The sequence below is a fragment of the Mastomys coucha genome, unplaced genomic scaffold, assembly GCF_008632895.1.
Source record: "Mastomys coucha isolate ucsf_1 unplaced genomic scaffold, UCSF_Mcou_1 pScaffold1, whole genome shotgun sequence".
Lineage (NCBI taxonomy): Eukaryota > Metazoa > Chordata > Mammalia > Rodentia > Muridae > Mastomys > Mastomys coucha.
The window spans coordinates 64,244,675-64,264,059 of record NW_022196891.1 but is presented as its reverse complement, the minus strand read 5'-3'; positions in this window follow the sequence as shown (position 1 = coordinate 64,264,059).

Below are 19,385 nucleotides of genomic sequence, written 5' to 3'. Positions count from 1 at the left end.
AGTTTGAGGACTTTGTTATCTCAATTTCACCCCTGTGTCTAAAAACTTTAACAACAGTGAAACAATGATCTGAAATTCCTATTTAACAGATTTGAAGAGCCTCTCTCTGTAGGTCACTTTGAGGAGGAAAGTTTAGCCGCGGTCACAAGCTGCTTTATATTGTTAAGAATTTGTTCCAGTTAGAAACAGTTTTCTTGGTTATTACTTATGAATCCTGTCACTGGGATCTCTGATAAAGCAGCTCCAGGGCCCATGTTCTGGCATTTTGATGGAATGGCTTTATTTTCTTCTCCCTGGGCACCAGGTGCCACTTGCTAAAAACAGCAGAGGATTGAATCTCTCTTGAAGCCTCCTGGTAACTCTGCAGAAAACAGGACCAAAAGCTGGCCTTGGCTCTCTTTCTATAATCGTGTGTGTGTGTGTGTGTGTGTGTGTGTGTGTGTGTGTGTGTGTGTGAGAGAGAGAGAGAGAGAGAGAGAGAGAGAGATGGGGAAATTTCTAGAAGTCAGTGCTGCCCTCCCACCATGGAACCCAACTCAAGTTGCCAGGCTTGTGTTTTATCATGGAGCCATCTTGCCCACCTAAGTCATGATGCCTTCACACATTATTAATTAGTAATATTAAACCAGTCTTAGTCTGCATTCCTATGAGATAATAAAATCAAGAGGTTAAGGCTCAGATCTGTTCCTCATTAATTTTGTGGTCTTGAACAAGTTAGTTAATCTCTTTGAATCTCAGTTGCTTTACTTATGGAAGAGATATAGTAACGTTACCCATTTCACACAGTTTCTGAAGAGGTAAATAGCTTACTGTCATTAAAGTGCTTCCCCAGCGTTTAGCACATGGAAAGTATATGCCGATCAAGCGATTGCTTCCTTGTTCCTTCCATGGCCTGTTAGTGTTACAGCTCCGTTCAACTGTGTTGGTACAGTCATGATACCTGTGCCCATGTATGACCCAGGGAAAACTATATGAAGCAAATGGATAGATAGTATGTATAAGTAGACAAGGGGTTGAAGGACCCAGATTGTTTGTTTATTTTGAGACAGGGTTTCTCTGTGTAGCCTTGGCTGTCCTGGAACTCACTCTGTAGAGTAGGCTGGCCTCATTTTCAGAGATCTACCTGATTCTGCCTCCCAACTGCTGGGATTAAAGGTGTTGCCCTACCACCACCTGGCTAGGAACTGAATTTTTAGAAAGGATTTTGTGGTATGTTCACGTATGCTTGTGCACCCATATACATGCATGCACACATGGGCACACACACAAGAACACATGAGAGCACCTGCACATACACATGTGTGTGTGTGTGGGGGGGGGGAATCAGAGGATATCTTGCTAGAGTTGGTTCTCCCCTGGATTTTTGTCTCATACTTTGGCCCCTTGACTAATTAATGAATTTGGATGAACTCTTTGTTGGCTGTTGTATTATTGATGCTCCTAAAAAGATGATAAAATGAAAGTATCCGTCTGCACCCACAAGCTACCAGACACTCTCCTCTACCTTTAAAACTAACCAATGAGTTATCCAGCCAAACATTTCAATCAAGTTTTTGTGTCTTAGGTCATAGACAACTTTCTTAAGAGTTGTCCATATAGCCAAGTGTAATGGTATATGCATTTAATCCCAGAATTAGGCAGGCAGAGACAGGCAGATCTCTGAATTTGAGGCCAGCCTGGTCTGCAAAGATTGTTTCAGTAAAACCAGAGCTGTACAATGAGATCATCCCTCAAGAAGGTTGTTAACATTAGTTTTCAATACATCCCTACATACCTTTACTTCTTAATAAAACACAGAAATAACTGTCTGATACATACCCTCTATTACGCTTTCTGCTTAAAATTAAAGTCACCCATTTGTTTAAAAATGGAGACCTTTAAGACCTCTTCCATAACTTTTGGCCACAGAGAAAAGAAGGTAAATGACCTTCATGGGTGATGATGAATAATTCTTTCAACGTTCAGTCCAGGCATAGTGATCCTTGATTCTAAAATCAAAATCACCATTCAAAGAAGTGTTGTTCTGCTGAAAACATCCCATATTCAGATAGAAAAAAATGTGAATTATTCAAGTAATCAAGGAAACTAGGCCTACTAAAATATCTTGCTGTGACACCAGGAACCAAGGAGCGAAATCTGATGATGGGAAAAGAGATGAGTGCGCAAGGCAATCTGTTGCTTTGTTCCCGTGTGAAGTGATGATGAAGTGTACACCTGCTGCCATTGCACCTGAAGGGTCCTGATACAATCCAGACCACTGTCTAATCCTGGCACTCTTGCCCAATCAAACCACATTTGTCCTGTATTACGTACCACCCAAACTTCCCTTGTTTAGGAGCTTCTACAAAGACCCAAGCAAAATGCTGAAGGTAGTCATTTACATTCCAACAGATATGCTCGTTCATGGTCTCAGAGACACAGGCAATGGTTTTTTGGTGAGGGGAATGATTTCCCTTAGATGCCCACTCACAATTAGAGTTGTACTATGTTTGTGATGGGATTTGGGGTGAATCTGCTCCCTGAGCTGGGGTGGATCATGGGGATTTATCATTTGTAGAAGACGTCCACAGGATCCAATGGGACTGTTGTATACTAGGTCCCAGACAGTGGCAACCATGGAGCAGAGTGATCCCTTGTTTGGGAATCAGGAATATTGGTTTTCCTGGGATTTGTGACTCAAGGCAAGTGTCATTCTTGTTACTGTCAGGAGTAAAATGAAGGACTAGGTTAGGTGCCTCCCTTTTCCTTTCTTCCTGCTTCCCTGCTATGCTATGGATCAAAACTACAGTCTACTATATGCTAGGCAGATAGATAATCTTCTACACTGAGCTGGCTGCACCCTCCCCAAGCCTAGATTAGATGATGTCTAAGGTCATTTTTAGTGTGGTGATTCTAATATTATCTTTTAAAAATCTCTTTCCCCTGACTATAGATCTCCCAACTTCTTAAACTTATTTGATCTTGCCTGGTTTTCCCACTACTCAGCTTCTTATCTCCCTACCTCTTCACCTACTTTCTGGTTGGCTCGTTCCCTCTGATATAATTTCAAGAAATATGTATCTCTAAAGCTAATCATTTCTCCTTCTGAGATAACGCATCTCCCTGCCAGGTCACCGCAGAGCAATTACCTGGCAAGTTCAAGATGTGTCTAGAATATTCACTCTTACAAAGCCAAGCTTTCTTCAGTTTGAACCCTTGGCCCCCTTCAGAGCTTGTTTACTGATGCTTATGAGAAACTGTCAGCTGGGTAGCCAGGTTTGAAATCAGATCTTTTAACTCGGCTACAGGGCACGATGCTGAGTGTGCCCAGCTCCCCAGACCTCTGCTCTAATAGTGAATTTCTCTAGAGGTATTCTGATACTAAGATTAATATAATAGGATACTATTTTTTTTCTTCCATAGTTCCTCAAACTCAAGCTGACAGGGGGCTGGAGCCTCTGCCAGTCAAAGGTGATCTGCCAGTTGAACATGCCAATGAGAATCATCCTCTTTTACTTGGTGTTCAATTGGCTGTGATACCATGCATTGTTTAGGAAAACAAGAAAAGCCAGGGTGAATACATCCTATAGATAGAATAGTAAAAATACATAATGTAATTTAAGACTATAGCAGTGACTGCCTCTAGGGCTGAGAGTTAACAGAGAGACATCGGGTAAGTTTTTGAGTATGCCCTAGATATTTCACAGGGTATTTGAAACACATAATTAATCAGGTGTCCTGTATTTTCATCTGCTAAGTGTGGCTATCCTATTTCTCAAAATAGAGCTAGATCACCAAACATCCCATCAGCAAAGGGGAGGGTAAAAGGCAATCTGAGGGTGCTTTCAAAATTCTAAGATGCTGTGGTTTCTCACCTAAAGCCCCATATCTACCCAATTCATCAGAGAAGCTCAAGGGGGAAAGATGAAAGCATTTTGAGACATTCAAGGACTCAGAAAATATTCCCTTTATAGATTTCTTAGACAGGTTGCCAAGATGGGTTCCAGATAAAGCATGGAGTGACTCAAAAGAAGACATGGGGGTCATGAAGGGCAATTTGGGTTTAAAAAAAGCAGAGAAGTGGTCCGTAAGACAATTGGTATAAAGTAAGTGTGGTGCTGCATGCTTCCAAGCCCTAGTACTCCAGAGGCTGAGGCAGGAGGACCGTTACAAGTTTGAGACTAGCCTGGGCTACATGGCAAGATCATATCTTGAAAAACAGAATTAAACCAACCAAACAACAACAATCAAAACAAACAAACAAACAAATAATGAACAAAAACAGATAGGAAATGCTCGTCCTGAGCAGAGCTGGGGTAGCAGGTAAAAAAACTTTTTAATGGCAAATAAAATAATCAATTCAAATTGGCCTAAATACAGCTCAAAGGTAGGGCTTGGTCCCTAGCTTGGTTTAAAAACTCCCAATGTCTTCCTGGCCTTTCCTGCCTGGCTTTGGGTTTATCTTAAGGTCACCTCTTTTATTGTCCATGAAATGACTGTCAGAAGCAACCCGAGTTAACTACTTCTTTGCTCAGATTTCTGGAAAGACTTCCTGACTAGGTTTCCTTCTTGGTAGACTCTCATCACATCTCACTGGGCCATGCGACCTTGGGCTACCCACTCCCAAGCCCTAGCCACTCTAGCAAAGGAGATGTGATAGCTTTGATCCTTCCACTCAGTGTCTACACTGTGTTAGGCAGCATCCTAGGCACAGAGGACAAAGCTGAAGATAAAAAAGACAAAAGCTGTCTGTCATGGCAGGTGTGTGATGCATGCCCAGAATCACAGCCCATCGGATGCAGAGGCTGGGAGTCCACACATTTAAGGACAGTTTTGTCTATTTAGAAAGTTCAAAATAACCAGGGCTATATGAGACCCAGTCTCAAACAAACAAATAAATGAGCCAAATCCAACAACAACAACAACAACAAAAAAAACAAGTTTAAGTGGACACACAGGATCTTGCTTGCATGCCTGTACAAGCGAGCATACACACACACACAGACACACACACACAGAGTCACCCCAAACCCCTTCTCTTTCCTTTATAGAACTTACATTCAGATTAGACAATAAACCAAGTATGTAGGTAAAATGTATGTGATAGAGTTTATGTGCTAGTCAGCTGAATCAGCAGAGGAAATAGGCATGCGGGGAGAAGGGTAGAGAGATTCCTCAGTGAGAGTTTAAATTCTTTGTCCTTCTGTTTATCTGTTACAGAAGGGACCTGGGAGCCAGCCAGTGTGAGAGTGTAGCCACATTCTCCACTGTGCCTACAGAATAGCCAGTCCAGATGGAAGCAGGAAGACAGGGGCTCTAGGAGGCAGGCCTGCAGGAAAAGGAGGGCTTGGGAGGCTTCCAGATATGACAGAAAATTTAGAAACTGGGTAATGATTGGGAGTGACAAAAACACAGGCATAGGTGTACAGTTTTTACAACCTACTTTTAATAAGGGTTCAGCCTCTTCTCTAACCCACCACCCAGCAAAGTTAGTGGAAAAGAAAAGTTATTAGGATGTGGGGGAAGTGGACCTGTTCAACAATAGTTCTTTGGGGGGCGAACTCGATCTTCTGTGGCAGCAGTTCAGTCACATAGCAAACACCAAATACAAGTCTTTAGCTGTCCACCAGTCCCCTAGGCAGGCAAACAGCACACACGAACCAGCAGCTACAGTCCAGTCCTTTCAGCAAGCAGACACCAGGCAGCTGTACTTCAATCCTGAAGAAACCGCCAGGCTCACCAATGGGCCTGAGGTGAGACCGTGGAGCGGCAAGCTGCCACAGGAACCTCATGATCAGTTCTTGGGTGAGTTTCCCTCAATGGAAGCATTATCTCAAGCTGAGCTCAACAATTCTATGTAAGGCAAACCAATATGTGCATGTCGTTAGTGAAGAATAGCAAGGCGGATCAAATCAAACCAATGTTCAGTGCTTATCTCCCACAGTGTGGGGTCATACTTACGTTCCTTCATCATGTGTCCTTTCATGTGCCTGCTATATCAAAACATCTCTTCTCCTGTGTCTGCTCCAGCAAAACATCCTATCACCTGTGTGCCCCAGCAAACCATCATTTGACATAGCTAACTTTCCAAAGAACCCTTAAGTTCCTCCTTCACACGTGGGCTAGGTCATACATTTACAATCGTTTAAATAATGATGAAAAGGCTGACATTCCTGATTCCAGAATGAACTGACAGAGAAATTACAGTAAGATTAGAGTTAGGGGGCCAATCCAGAAGCAGCCGTGTGCTCTTTATAACCAATGGAATGTTAGGAGAGATTATCTGCAGTAAGTGGAATAAGTGTGTGCTTCCAAAAATCTTTACCTTCCAAAGGTAAAGAAGCCATTGAGCTATAGCCTTTGGCCAAGACTTGCTTCTAAACACTGAGAAATAAGTGTTAGGCATGGAGGGACTGAGCAGACCATCATGGAATATATCAGAAAGTAGGTGAGTGTGAGGGGAGGTGTGAGCATGAGCTGAGTAGTCCACTAGAGACCCATGCAGACCGTCAAACTACAGAAGAACTGCACTGTGCCTGTGCAGTCATGACAGGAACATACTGAAATGTCAGTGGGTGACTTTAGAGGAGGAGTGTGAAGATGGAAGGTGAAGGCAAACCATCATTTCTTAATTAGTCCCTTGGCAAAGGCTCTGAACTATGATATTCATCATTTTGACTTGATGAGGTATCTGCTCCCCAACCTAGAACTTGCTTCTTCATTCCAAAAAGCAAAGGCTCATTATGGAAATTTTAAAAAGATTGAGAGCATTTTCTGGTATTAAAGATAAGTTGTGGGCTTAGTGGTAGAGATAGAGCTTCTCCCTAGCATTCATAAGGCCCTGGACTTGACCCCTGGCACAATAAATAAGTAAGTAAACAAACAAGTCGAAAGAAAACACAATTCTTAGCATGCTGGTATGTTTTTACCCAGTCTTTTAAACTGATTGTATTCATACACAGCTGTGATGATGTAGAACAGGGAGTCCTCTGGAAGAATCCAGATTTGTCAGTCTAAACTAATTAGCTTAGGTTCTGAAGATAATTTGTATCATTTTAAATTTCCCTCAGGATTGGAAATCAGGACCCAAACAAACCTTGATGTTGAAGTCTTTATGCCAGAGACTTGACAAACACAAGCAGCAGCGACATTGAGCCCATCCATCAAGGAAACTAGGCCCAAGAACAGCAAGTCAAGTTCACGCTGGAGCAACTCAGGCACTGGAAGCTATTAATTATGAGACAATAGGACAGAATTAAATTACAGATGTTTCATATCTGCAGGTAACTGCATCGATATCTCAATTAATTAAAGTCTGTCTTCATGAGATGCTTCTCCCTCTGGCCTTGTCTCCTGTCCCCCTGCCATCTACTCCTCCTGCCCAAGGCCACCTTGATCTGGTGAATGCCAGAGGCTACCTTGAGCTTCCTCCCATATTTTCACATCAGCCGTGCTGATCCCCTGGCTTGGAAAAAAAAGTTTCAAATACGATAGGATGCAACAAGAATGTTCTGATTTCTGTAATGTGTAACTAATTCCTTTGGAGACATCTGATGTTTCTTTGTTTATGCTGCTATTGGATTTGACCTTCACTATGACTCATGGAATGAATGAACTCTAGCTTGGCTCCCACATTCACCTCTAAATGACCATGTGAACTTCGGCAAGTCACTTCTCCACTTGGTCAGTTTATTCATCTATAAAAAGACACTAATAAATAATAACCTATCTAGTTGTTATAAGAAGAATTATAAGAAATAATCTCTTAGTTACTTTCTTATTGTGTGATAAAATATCTTGAAAACTACAGTTTAAAAAAAGCATTTATTTTGGTTTACAGTTCTGGGTGGATACAGTCCTTTAGAGAGGAGAAGACATAGAGGCAGGCAGGGAAGGTGTGGTGGCAGGCATAGAGGCTGGCAGGGAAGGTGTGGTGGCAGGCATAGAGGCTGGCTAATCATACCACATCCACAGTTAGGGAGCAGAGAGTGAGCAGGAAATGGAAAGAGGTTATAAAGCCCCTCAAGGCTGGCTATATTGTTATTTGCTTTCTATGCTGTGATGAAGACCATGATCAACAGCAACCTGGGGAGGAAAAGGGCTTTTAGGCTTATAGCTTATGGTCCATCACTGAAGGAAGCCAAGAGCAAGAACTCTAAGGCAAGAATTTGAAGCCATGGAGGAGTGCTGCTTACTGACTTGCTCCTCATGGTTTGTTCAACCTGCTTTCTTATACATCTCAGAACCACCTACCCAGTAGTAGCACATCTACAACGGGCTCTCTCACATTAGTCATTAATCAAGAAAATGTTCTACAGATTGGCTTACAAGCCAATCTGATGGAGGTATTTTCTCAACAGATGGGTCTTTTCCCAGAAGACCCTAGATTGTGTCAAATTGACACACACACACACACACACACACACACACACACACACACACACGTTGCCTGTGCCCTGGACAGCTCTCTGCTGGACCCTACCTGCCCTTGGGGGTTGGGAGTGAGTTGGTGCAGAGTCAAGGACACAGTCTCCAGGAGCAGGTAAGAAAGCCGTGCAAGCTCACCTGAGCACAGCTGCAAGCTTCTTTAAATCCCCCCCCCCCATCATATTTGCCTCCAATGGCACACTTCTTTCGTGAAGGCTCTGACTCCCAAAGTTTCACAGCATCCTCAGGCCCCATTGGACCCAAGAAAGCATCTCTAATAAACAGCAGTTCCCGATTGGCTGGCATTGTTTGCACTAGCAATCCTTGGTCTCTCAGGCAGTCCTCAATTGGGTAGGTCCTCCTGCAGGAGATGCTTTGTAGCTTTGTGGCCCCCAGTGTTTACATAGAGGCGGCCCCACTGTTCCTGCTACACACACACACACACACACACACACACACACACACACACACACACACAAAACCTTCCAATGGCCCACTTCTTTCATAAAGGCTCTGACTCCCAAAATTTCACAGCATTCTCAGTGTTACAAGCGGGTGATCGAATGTTAAGTATATTAGCCTACAGGGGCCATTTCATAGTCAAACCACAAGAAATAATGTAAAACAAAAAAAGTATTTGGCATAGTATCTGGCCTGTGTAGGAGCTCGGAAAGGTCTGGTATCATTTGTTATCGCAGCTGAACCACTGCACTAATGGTTGGCGGGAATGACTATCCACTGCGGTCAGGGACTGCAGTGTTTCATCTTCTGGTCATTCATCTTGCGGCGGCACTTGGCGTCCTATTGAAGGATATGTTTGAAGACTAACAAGTGAGGGAGTGGTTTAGTGACTGAAAGTGATTTCAGCCGCCTTTGGGTTTAGAACAATCATCTTCAAGGACTCTAGTTTTGAGAGTGGACCTTAGACCCCTGTGAAAAATTGGCTGGAATGAAGTCAATGAGCCAGTATTTTTCTAATTAAAAAAAAAAAAAAAACTCTAGAATACATGTACTGATTGTAAGGTCTAAGTTAGAGCCCAAAACGTGAGAACAATGCAAAAGTTGCTTCTTTTCTATAACTGTTTTCAAAGTTCCAGGACGCTGGCAATTCTTGTCATCAAAGGCGCAGGACTAAGGGGGAAAATGCACTTGAAAACAATACGGAGACAAGGATTGTAAACCACAATTTGAATGGGTAGTTTTATCAAAGTATTTTTTTTTTACTTATTTATTTTTCATAGCTTTTCTAAAGCTATGGTTAGTTATATTTTACTTTTAATACATTTTTAAGTTAAAAAAAAATAACCACATCCTTTCCTCCTCCTGTTTCTTCCCTCCGACCCTTCCCAGGTCTCCCCCATCCAACTCCTTATGTCTCTGTCCTCCTCAATCTCAAACTGATAGGTTTTTATTTTATTATTATTAAATGTCTATGTATGCATACATATGCACAAATATATAACCACAGCCTACGGAGCTCACCTTCGCTATTGGTGTGTATATCGTTTCAGGGCTGACCACCTTATTTGGATAGCCAATTAGGGGCCTAGTCCTTGGGAGAGGCTAACTCTCCCTCAGCAGTCACCAATTGCCTACAGTTCCTTGTCCAGGGATGGAACTTCATGGGATTGTTCCCCCTTCCTCGGTAGCATGTCCGTTAGCATGTCATTTGATAACTGTTGTTGTGCAGCTCTTGTTTGTGCAGTCATTTTTATGACAGATTGTTTCATAACAGGCATCCTGGTGTTCTGACTCTTTTAATCTTTCCATCCTCTCTTCTCTGATGTTCCCTGAGCCATTATTGCAGGAACTGGGTTGTAGATACATCCACTGGGGCTGAACTGATGTCTGAATTGTGCCTAGTTTTGTGTGTGTGTGTATGTGTGTGTGTCTTTCTGTTTGTCTGTCTCCATCTGCTGTAAAGAGACACTTCATTACTGAGAGGTGAGAGCCACATTTATCTACAGCATAAAGATAAGATTTAGAACGTGGTTAGGATTACGCTGGCCTAGCAAATTCGGAAGTAGTAGATTCTCTTTTAGGATCCGTGACCTCACTAGTCCCAGATTGTTGGCTAGGTTTCAAGTACCATGCATGATTTCCTTCCTGTCTAGAGGGCCTTAAGTTCATTTCGGCAGCTGTTGGTTTCTACCAACAGGAGAATGCCACTTAGTGCATCTTTACAGACATCCTGCCCTGCTGGTCCTTGTTGTAGTTCAGAGGTACCACAGCTGCGTAGGACTATTAATTACTCCTCTTTGAAGCTTGCATAGTACTATCAGATACCACGGGAGCAAGACCACAGGGCAGAAAGTTTCAGGTTAGTCATGTGTTGTAAGTGTGTGGTGTCTTCAGCAATAAGGATTTGTCTTTAACCTCTGGGTGGCAACCAAGGGCTACATCAATAGTCCATATTGCCCCCGGAATCACCTGGCTAAAGGGCTATAGCAATAGTCCATATTGCCCCCAGAGTCACCTGAGCTATAGTGACTATCCAATCAAAAGGAGATTTCTCGTGCCTGGTACTGGGGGATTTTGTTCGTCTATGGTTCTTGTATGGAACATAGTCAGCCCAAGTGCTATCATGCCCTTTAAGGTTTAAGATATTATATATGTACACACATACACACATATCTTAAATATATGTTTATACATATACATAAATATACATGTTTATACATATATATACACACATATATGTATGTGGGTATTTAGGTTTGTATGTATATGTGTGTGCAGCATAATTTTAGGTAAATATAAATAATAAAGTTCCTAGAGGTTTTATCAAACAACCTTTCTATTATTTGTTTTAAAGAGTACCTCTGTTTTTTTAATTGCCGTTTTTCCCCTTTCCATAGGATTATCCTTGGGAAGCTTGGGTAACTCATGAAGCTCAGGTTGTAGTTAATGCTTTTGTAGTTAGGTAGAATGGATTTACAACCCCAGGGACCAAAACTGCTGAGGGTGCTTCTGCTCTTACTGGGTCGCCCCACCCATCTCTCAGAACTCTGACACCAGAGCTCTGATGATCCACCATTCAGATGGAAAGACATTTTACAACCACTGCAAGACAACCAAGACTCCGGTGATGCCATGTTCCAGGAGTTACTTGGGAGGAGTACGTGCTCCATGTTACGTGCTCCAGTTACTTGGGAGGAGTACGTGCTCCATGTTCCAGGAATTACTTGGGAGGAGAGTTTGTCTTGCTTGCCTCCAAGGTTGCTGGGCAACTCCAGCGAGTGATTTTCTAAAGGACAGAGCGATGTGCAACACAAGGCTTTATTGTTATTAAAAATACACCTCGTTTGCGTGGAAGTGCCAAGACAAAGAAATGTCGGGAATGACAGAAGCTGAAGCTAAATGAGGAAGGAAACATTAAAAAACCTAATTACTAAATATCCCACAAATACCACAAAGAGAGTGGGAACTTGACTAATTAATGACAGGAGCCTCACATTTAAATATTTCAGTTTTACTGGCTTCAATCCTCTTTGCCTATCAGGACTGGTTCATTTCTACCATCGAATACCTATGAAACCAGTGAGGCCTAACTGATGTGTGATTGATGTGGGCTCTGCTAATTATATGGCGGGGTTTTACGCACGAAACCATATCCTTGGTTTCTCTTCCTTAATTTACCTCGCTTTAACTGTTGGTCATAAAGCAGTTTCAGATATATCTGCTGAATCCCAGAGCAGAGTTTTGCAACTCAGAAGGTACCCGAGTCAGTTTAGGCATCCTGAGCAGTACGGTCGACGCGGGGGAACTCTTGGGCTGTAAGATGGATTGCATGGCTTTTCCTTCCAGCCCTGCTGGCTCCCTCTCTGCAGCTGCTCACTGGTGCCGCAGCACATCTGTTATCATTAAATGCATGCGCAGTATCAACAGTGACAAAAAGGCTTAATTGCTTCCTGACAGTCTATCAGATGGGGCTTTACTCACTCTCAATTTAGATAGCCAGAGATGATAACATCTGCCTACCGGCCTCTCCCGAGCATCTGTTACCCTTGCTAGTAGTAGCACCTGATTTTCTTCTGGGATTGTACTCATCTCTCAGGTTTCCTCTTTTAGTATTCTCTGTGGTTCAATCCCATTTCTTTTGCTCCAGGGCTGGATTTGGACAAATGGAATCCCAGTGGTTGGTTTCTGGGTAGGCACGTGACCTAAGCTTAGCCAATGAACATCCACACCTTAGACTGGCAAGAACTCTTTGAAAAGGACAACCTGTTCTTGTCTGGGATTTTCAGCTGTTAGGTTTTGGACTCCCTCCCTCTCAGATCTGAGTGGTGAAGCCAGCACTGAGGACAGATGAGGCTCGAGGTGGAGAGACAGGCTCTGGTCATCATGGTATGCATGTATGGACTCCAGTAGTGATTCAAAACAAGTTCCTAAATGCACTACTGTATTATACGAGACAGTCTGAATGAGAGTCTGTCACTTAGTCAAGAGTCCTGACCCAGACGTTGAAACTTTCACCCAACACCTTCCAGTGCATGTAATGTATATAAAGAGCCTTGGGAAAATGGAAAGAAGGCAGAGGATAGAACATGGAATTTAGAAGTTTACATGCACACACAGAAACACATATGCATACACATGTGCAAATACACACATATGAGAGAGAGACAGACAGACACACATATAGATGGGGGGGCGGGGAGGGAGAATGGGAGACTTATCCCATGGCATCTGGGTGGTAGAGACATACTATGTGCTCATGGAAAAGACTCTGAGCGTCATCTACCCACTCAGCCATAGCTTTCTTATGTTAGGAGCTAAGGATGTATCAGATGAGAAAGCCCATTTGCTCTTTTCATGGAGATGATGACTTAATAGTGACTCAAGACTAGGGACCTGGACAAACAGGAAATGAGCAGACCTGTCAGTGTTCTGTGTGGCTGTGCAGTACCACATGGGGACAGTCCCTATGGTTGACCGATTGATTGGCTGTCCTTCCTCCTTTCTTTCTTTGCTTCCCTCTCTTTCTCCTTCTCTTCTTTCTCTCTTTCTCTCTCTATGCCCCATTTCTTTTGAGTCAGGGTCTCACATAGCTCACACAGGTCTTGAACTTAATTTCAGATGCTCCTGTCTTCACACCAGGAGGGCAGATGTTCCACTGCACTCAGCCTTAATACGTTCTGCGGGGCAAAGCCAGGGGAGCAGCCTTGCTCATGCTAGACCAAGTACTTTACCAACTGAACTTTATTCACAGTCACCACCACCCAGATGTGCACGGCCACAGCCGGCTGGATTCTCTGATTTTTGAGGTATTGTCATGCTATCAGTTAGTTACAGGAGCATTCTGCAGTGAGGTTTACTCTAGTCTGGGTTTGCTCTCAGTTCTTTTAATTTTTTTTGTTAACTCTAGCACTCAGGAGGCTGTGGCAGGAGATTTGTAATATTTTTTTAATATTTATTTATTAATATAAATAAGTACACTGTAGCTGTCTTCAGACGCACCAGAAGAGGGCATCAGATCTCATTATGGGTGTTTGCAAGCCACCATGTGGTTGCTGGGATTTGAACTCAGGACCTTCGGAAGAGCAGTCAGTGCTCTTACCTGCTGAGCCATCTCACCAGCCCAGTTCTTTCAACTTTTGACTCGATAAAGAAATGGTTCTCAACCTGTGGGTCACGGCACGACTAGGTCACATATCAGATATGCTGTATATCAGAGATTTACATTATGATTCATAACAGTCGCAGAATTACAGTTATGAGATAACCATAAAACAATTTTATGGTTGGTGTCACCACACCATGAGGAACTAGGTCAAAGTGTTGGGAAGGTTAAGAACCACTGAGCTATAGGAAATTGAGGTAGGTTAACAATAGATCTTGAGAACTAAAAATTACCAACCATTAATCTATGCTCTAAAATATAGGACCTTTTATGTGACAGGAGCTGCTAAGACTGGATTTGGAGCATTTTTCCCTAGTGGGTGGTAAACATCTATCTATGTGCTTAAACATACTTTATTCTCCCCAGTACCTCCAACCCCTCCCTCATGCTTCTCCACTTTTCCCTCCAAATTTCACGTGATTTCTCTCTCATTTTAAAAAAAGAAAGACTTTTTTAAAAAAAAGTCCACTTGATGCTGCCTGTATGTGCGTGGTCACCACCTACTGTATCACGGCTAGCCTCTCAGGACCTGCATCTCTGAGGAAGTGATTCTCCCTCCCCTAGTAGCCAGCAACTGTCCAGAGCTCTTCAGATAGGGGTGGGGCTTCACAAGCTCCTCCCTCTCAGGGCTGGGGTTTTGTCTGGATTTCATCTTGTACATTTAGTCCCAACCTTTGTGAGTTCACAGGTGCAACTGCACCATCACATCTGCCAAATTCTGTTTTGCTATAGACATCCACTCCCTCTGGCTCCTAGAAGCTTTCCATCCAGTAGCCGGCAACACTCTGGGCCACAGGCCGGCCTGTCTGGGCCTCCCTCAACCTGCGGGGAAACAGATTTCTAGTACAGGTGGGCAATTCGTCAGCGAAGAAATAATGGCAGACACAACACAAGGAAGTGTAGGACCTGAATGTATTTCTCAAAAATGGCATCAGACTTTTACAGTCATTACAAAAGAGAAATGAAAAATCTGGCAGCTCAGCAGTAGAGGTACATCTGAGGCCATCTAAAACACACTGGGTCTAAAACAGCAGCCATCTTCTCTGGACTGGTGCAGCATCCCCGGGGCTCCAAACACACTCAGGCCTGCATGGGGGTTGGGAGGTGGAGGTGGGGCTGCGGGTGAGCCAGCCAGGAGGGTAGAGGCTCGAATCTAGGATATTGACGAAAGCTGACTGCTGCACGCTGTCTCTCTCACACACACACACACACACACACACACACACGCAAACACTCGGCTCAAGGTCCCGCCCATCAAGGTAAAGGCCCACTCTGCTAATCTTTTGGGCTAGTCAATGCCCTACCCCCTCATTATCTTTCTAACAATGCCGGGGGTAAATTAGTCTGAATGTGTAACATTGTCTTCGAGAAATTCCAAGCCAGGGTTTGGCTAGGATGTTGGAACCTTGGTGGAGGTCAGAGAGCTACGTTTATCTTGGGGGACACCTAGCACGTGAGACTATAGCAAGGACATATCTGGGCTACCTCTGAGTTAGGGGTTGCAGGAAACGGCTTCCTTGAAGCTTTTGCCTCAGAAACTGCTGTCACACAAAGTGTGCGCATGGCAACTCTGAATAATATCCTCCACCTAATATCAATAGGCTTCAAGAAATATTGGTCTTTGGTTCTCAGTACATCATTGACATCTCTACTCCTGTATTCCTACTGCAGGTGAGCCCCTTCTTGACCTCAGAGCTCCCGAGGGAGGTTCTCGTGGTTCCTTTCTTTGTGCTGCTGAGTCATGGGTGCTTGGAATTGGTCAGCTGTCTGGTTTCACCAGGCTTTCTGAGGGCAGAGCCGTGTCATGTTCTCAGTGTTTCATGGAGCTCTGTATACATGAGGGCTGTGTAGAAGCCACAGACTGAGGGTTTTTAATTAGACGACCGGAAGCTGACGCTGTTAGATTTATGCTTTAAGTAGATTACTTGGGCACATAAAATTCATTCTTTAAAGGGCCAATTCCAGGACAAAGAGGAGTGAAGTAGGAGGTCAACGCATGGAAGATAGGGGATTTTGAGGCAGAGAAGCCAGTTTAGAGACCTATCCAGATCCAAGGGAGGCTTCTAAGGGAGAGTGAGAGAGCCTAGTGTTGTGCTATGAAGAAAAATTGAATTCTTCAGGATGATTTTTTTTGAGCAACACCAAGGAGCAGGAGGCCATGTTCTAAGAGCCTGTGGGTCTCTCTGGATTCCCCCACTGAAAATCTTCATCAGTAGAATCTGCATGCCCAAGGGGATGTGGTCCAGGTACAAGCCCAGGTGCAGGGAGAAGATAATGCTTAGATTTAGACAGGCTCTTCTGGATCTACTGTTCCTGCTCCCCATGGTCCTATTTCATTAGCTAATTATGCAATAGCTCTCTTTGTTTTCTCCGCTGATATTCATGTTAAGCCAATTAAGATGGTGCCCTTTCAAGTAGGATTGCCTCTTTATTGATCAGCTGTGTCCTAAAGCCTTAGTTCTTAGTTGTGAGGAGCATGTCTCTAAACTCCTGTTTAGAGACACCAAGTCTCCTGAGGTGACCTGACTTTCTAGAAGAAGAGATGCAGGCCTCTGCTGCAGGAAGCTTAGACACACAGACACAGGCAGGTGTCCTCTGGCCTGCAGCATGGTTCTGGGCAGTGGCTTTGGGGGCAAAGGTGGTATCTATACAATGTTATGAGACTTTCCCTTTTAGTAGATGTGATGTTTGTATTAATCACCGGGGCTCAGAACCCAGGAGAGTCGAGACTCTGTAGTCACTCCAATTTGTTTGTTAAAGCTGACCAGACAATGGTAAACATAACTGGCAAAAATACTCTTTTGGTGCAGGATTGCAACTACTGCTTGACCACTGACCTCTGTTAGAGTTGAAAATCAAAATCAAGCAAACATGAATAGTCTCCAGGAGAAGGAGATGCTTTGCAGTGTGTATGTCACCCGGCACCTAACTCTCCTGTGGCCATGTTGTGTGGAGAGGGACATTGGCCACACCCCTGACCCTGCCCTTTTCTTATCCTACCCTCCCAGGACTACTTATCTGAAACATGCCCTCCCTTCCAGGTGGAGTAGATACTGAATTATGTCTTTCTAGATGGGCTAATTTCATTTTCCTCCCAAGATACATCTCCCTTCATTATGCGTTGACTGGGCCTCTAGCCTGCTAAGTTCTTTAGTGTTATCACGTGGCCTGGATGGCTTGTCTACTGTTCCCACAGTTTCCGAGGACAGGCAAGGAATACACTTCTTTCCAGTGAGGAGGAAAAGATGGAGAGAAAAAGGGGTGGGAAAAGCTAATCAGAAAATCTCACAAGCAAACAACAATCGATTTACTTACTGAGCAGGTTCATGCGATGGATGGTTTTAGACACAATTTTCAGCAAAGAACCAGCCAAATAGTAAATGACAAACAGCAAAATTCTAAGAGTTTTATGTATATTAGCTCTTTCAAGCCTTAATTCACTCCACGGGTAAATATTATTATGAGCTCACTTTTGGATGAGGAAATCAAAGCAGAGAGTAGTTAATGTGACCAGTACAGCACATTTTGTAAGTGTCAGGTAGTGGATCCTATTGAGTTTTTGTGTAAATTATAGACCAGACCGCTTACATTTTAATAGTTTAAAAGCTTTCTGTTTAAGCTGAGATGTGGACATTTAACTAACTTGAGTATGTTTAGAAAACCCATCCAGTATAATTTTCTTTCCCAGCTCCTATGAGCCACCCATTTCTGAGGTACCTTTTCACATACCTTCATATGCTTAAGTCATCTTCTACAACATTTGTGTACACACACTCAAACACACACATACACACACAGAGAAAAGACATTTTGTCAGTTATACATAAGATGAAATCACATTATAAACATAGTCATGTAATTAATTTGTTTATTCATAATAATTTATAAAAATTCATTCTAGATGATGACTAGGTCATGAATTCATTGTTTTTAGTGGCCATATGATGCTTTACTATATAAAGGTACTATATTAACAGAAACAATCTTTTATAGGTAATTGCTTTATTTCCATAATGATAATCATAGCTCTAATTTTCATGATTATTATGTTGCATGAGCAATGATGCAATAAACATTCTTGAATGTTGAGTCTTTTATAAGTGTGAGTTATATTTCTGAAGAAAATAGTTGAATGGTCTTCAAACATTCAGAGTCATACAACAAAGATTGCTTTAGAACAGTTATGATACCCATAGATAAGACCTCTATCCGAAGTACAAACACAAACTTTGTTGAGATTCCATCCCATCCCAGTCAAGAAAACAGAAGCCACAAGTGCTTGCAAGGATGCAGGGATAGGAACCCGATACCCTGCTTATTCCTTAGAACACTAAGGACAGGAGTTCTCCATAGGTAAAGTCCTTGGTGGGTAAGTATGACAGTCTGGGTTTGGATCTCTGGCACACATGTGAAAAGCATGGTTTGGTGGCATGTGCTTGTAACCTTGGAGCTGGTGAGGGGTGAGTGCCCATGGGCAGATCCTAGGGGCTCAATAGCCAGTCAGTGAGAAACCAGCCACTCATTCCGAGACCTTGTCTCAAAAAGTAAGATGGGGCTAGCTGGCTGGATAAGACAGCTTGATAGATGAGTAAGGAAAATGTGGTATAAACACAATGGAGTATTGCTCAGCTATATAAAAGAATAAAACTCTATAGAGCAAGAAAATGGATAGAGCTAGAGGACATTATGTTAAGCAAATAATTCATACTAAGGAAGACAGGTGCTACGAGTTTTGTCTCCCATGTAGAGCCCAGTGGTTGTGGGGTGGAGTTGAGGAAATAAAGCAGAAGGTAAACTATTAGGGAAGAGGAAGACAGTTGGGGAAGGTAGAAGAGGGATGAGAGAAGGTAAGGAGAGATCAAAATGATCTAAGAATATCATTGCATACATAAAAAGGCCACATTGAAGCACGATTAATATATACTAAAAATGTTAGGTTAAAACAAAACCCCATGTACTGGCTGGTTTTGTGTGTCAACTTGACACAAGCTGGAGTTATCACAGAGAAAGGAGCTTCAGGTGAGGAAATGCCTCCATGAGATCCAGCTGTAAGACATTTTCTCAGTTAGTGATCAAAGGGTGGAGGGCCCATTGTGGGTGGTGCCATCCCTGGGCTGGTAGTCTTGGGCTCTATAAGACAGCAGGCTGAGCAAGCCAGGGGAAGCAAGCCAATAAGGAGCATCCCTCCATGTCCTCTACATCAGCTCCTGCTTCCTGACCTGCTTGAGTTCCTGTCCTGATTTCCTTTGGTGATGAACAGCAATGTGGGAAATGTAAGCTGAATAAACCCTTTCTTCCCCAATTTGCTTCTTGGTCATGATGTTCTGTGCAGGAATAGAAACCTTGACTAAGATAC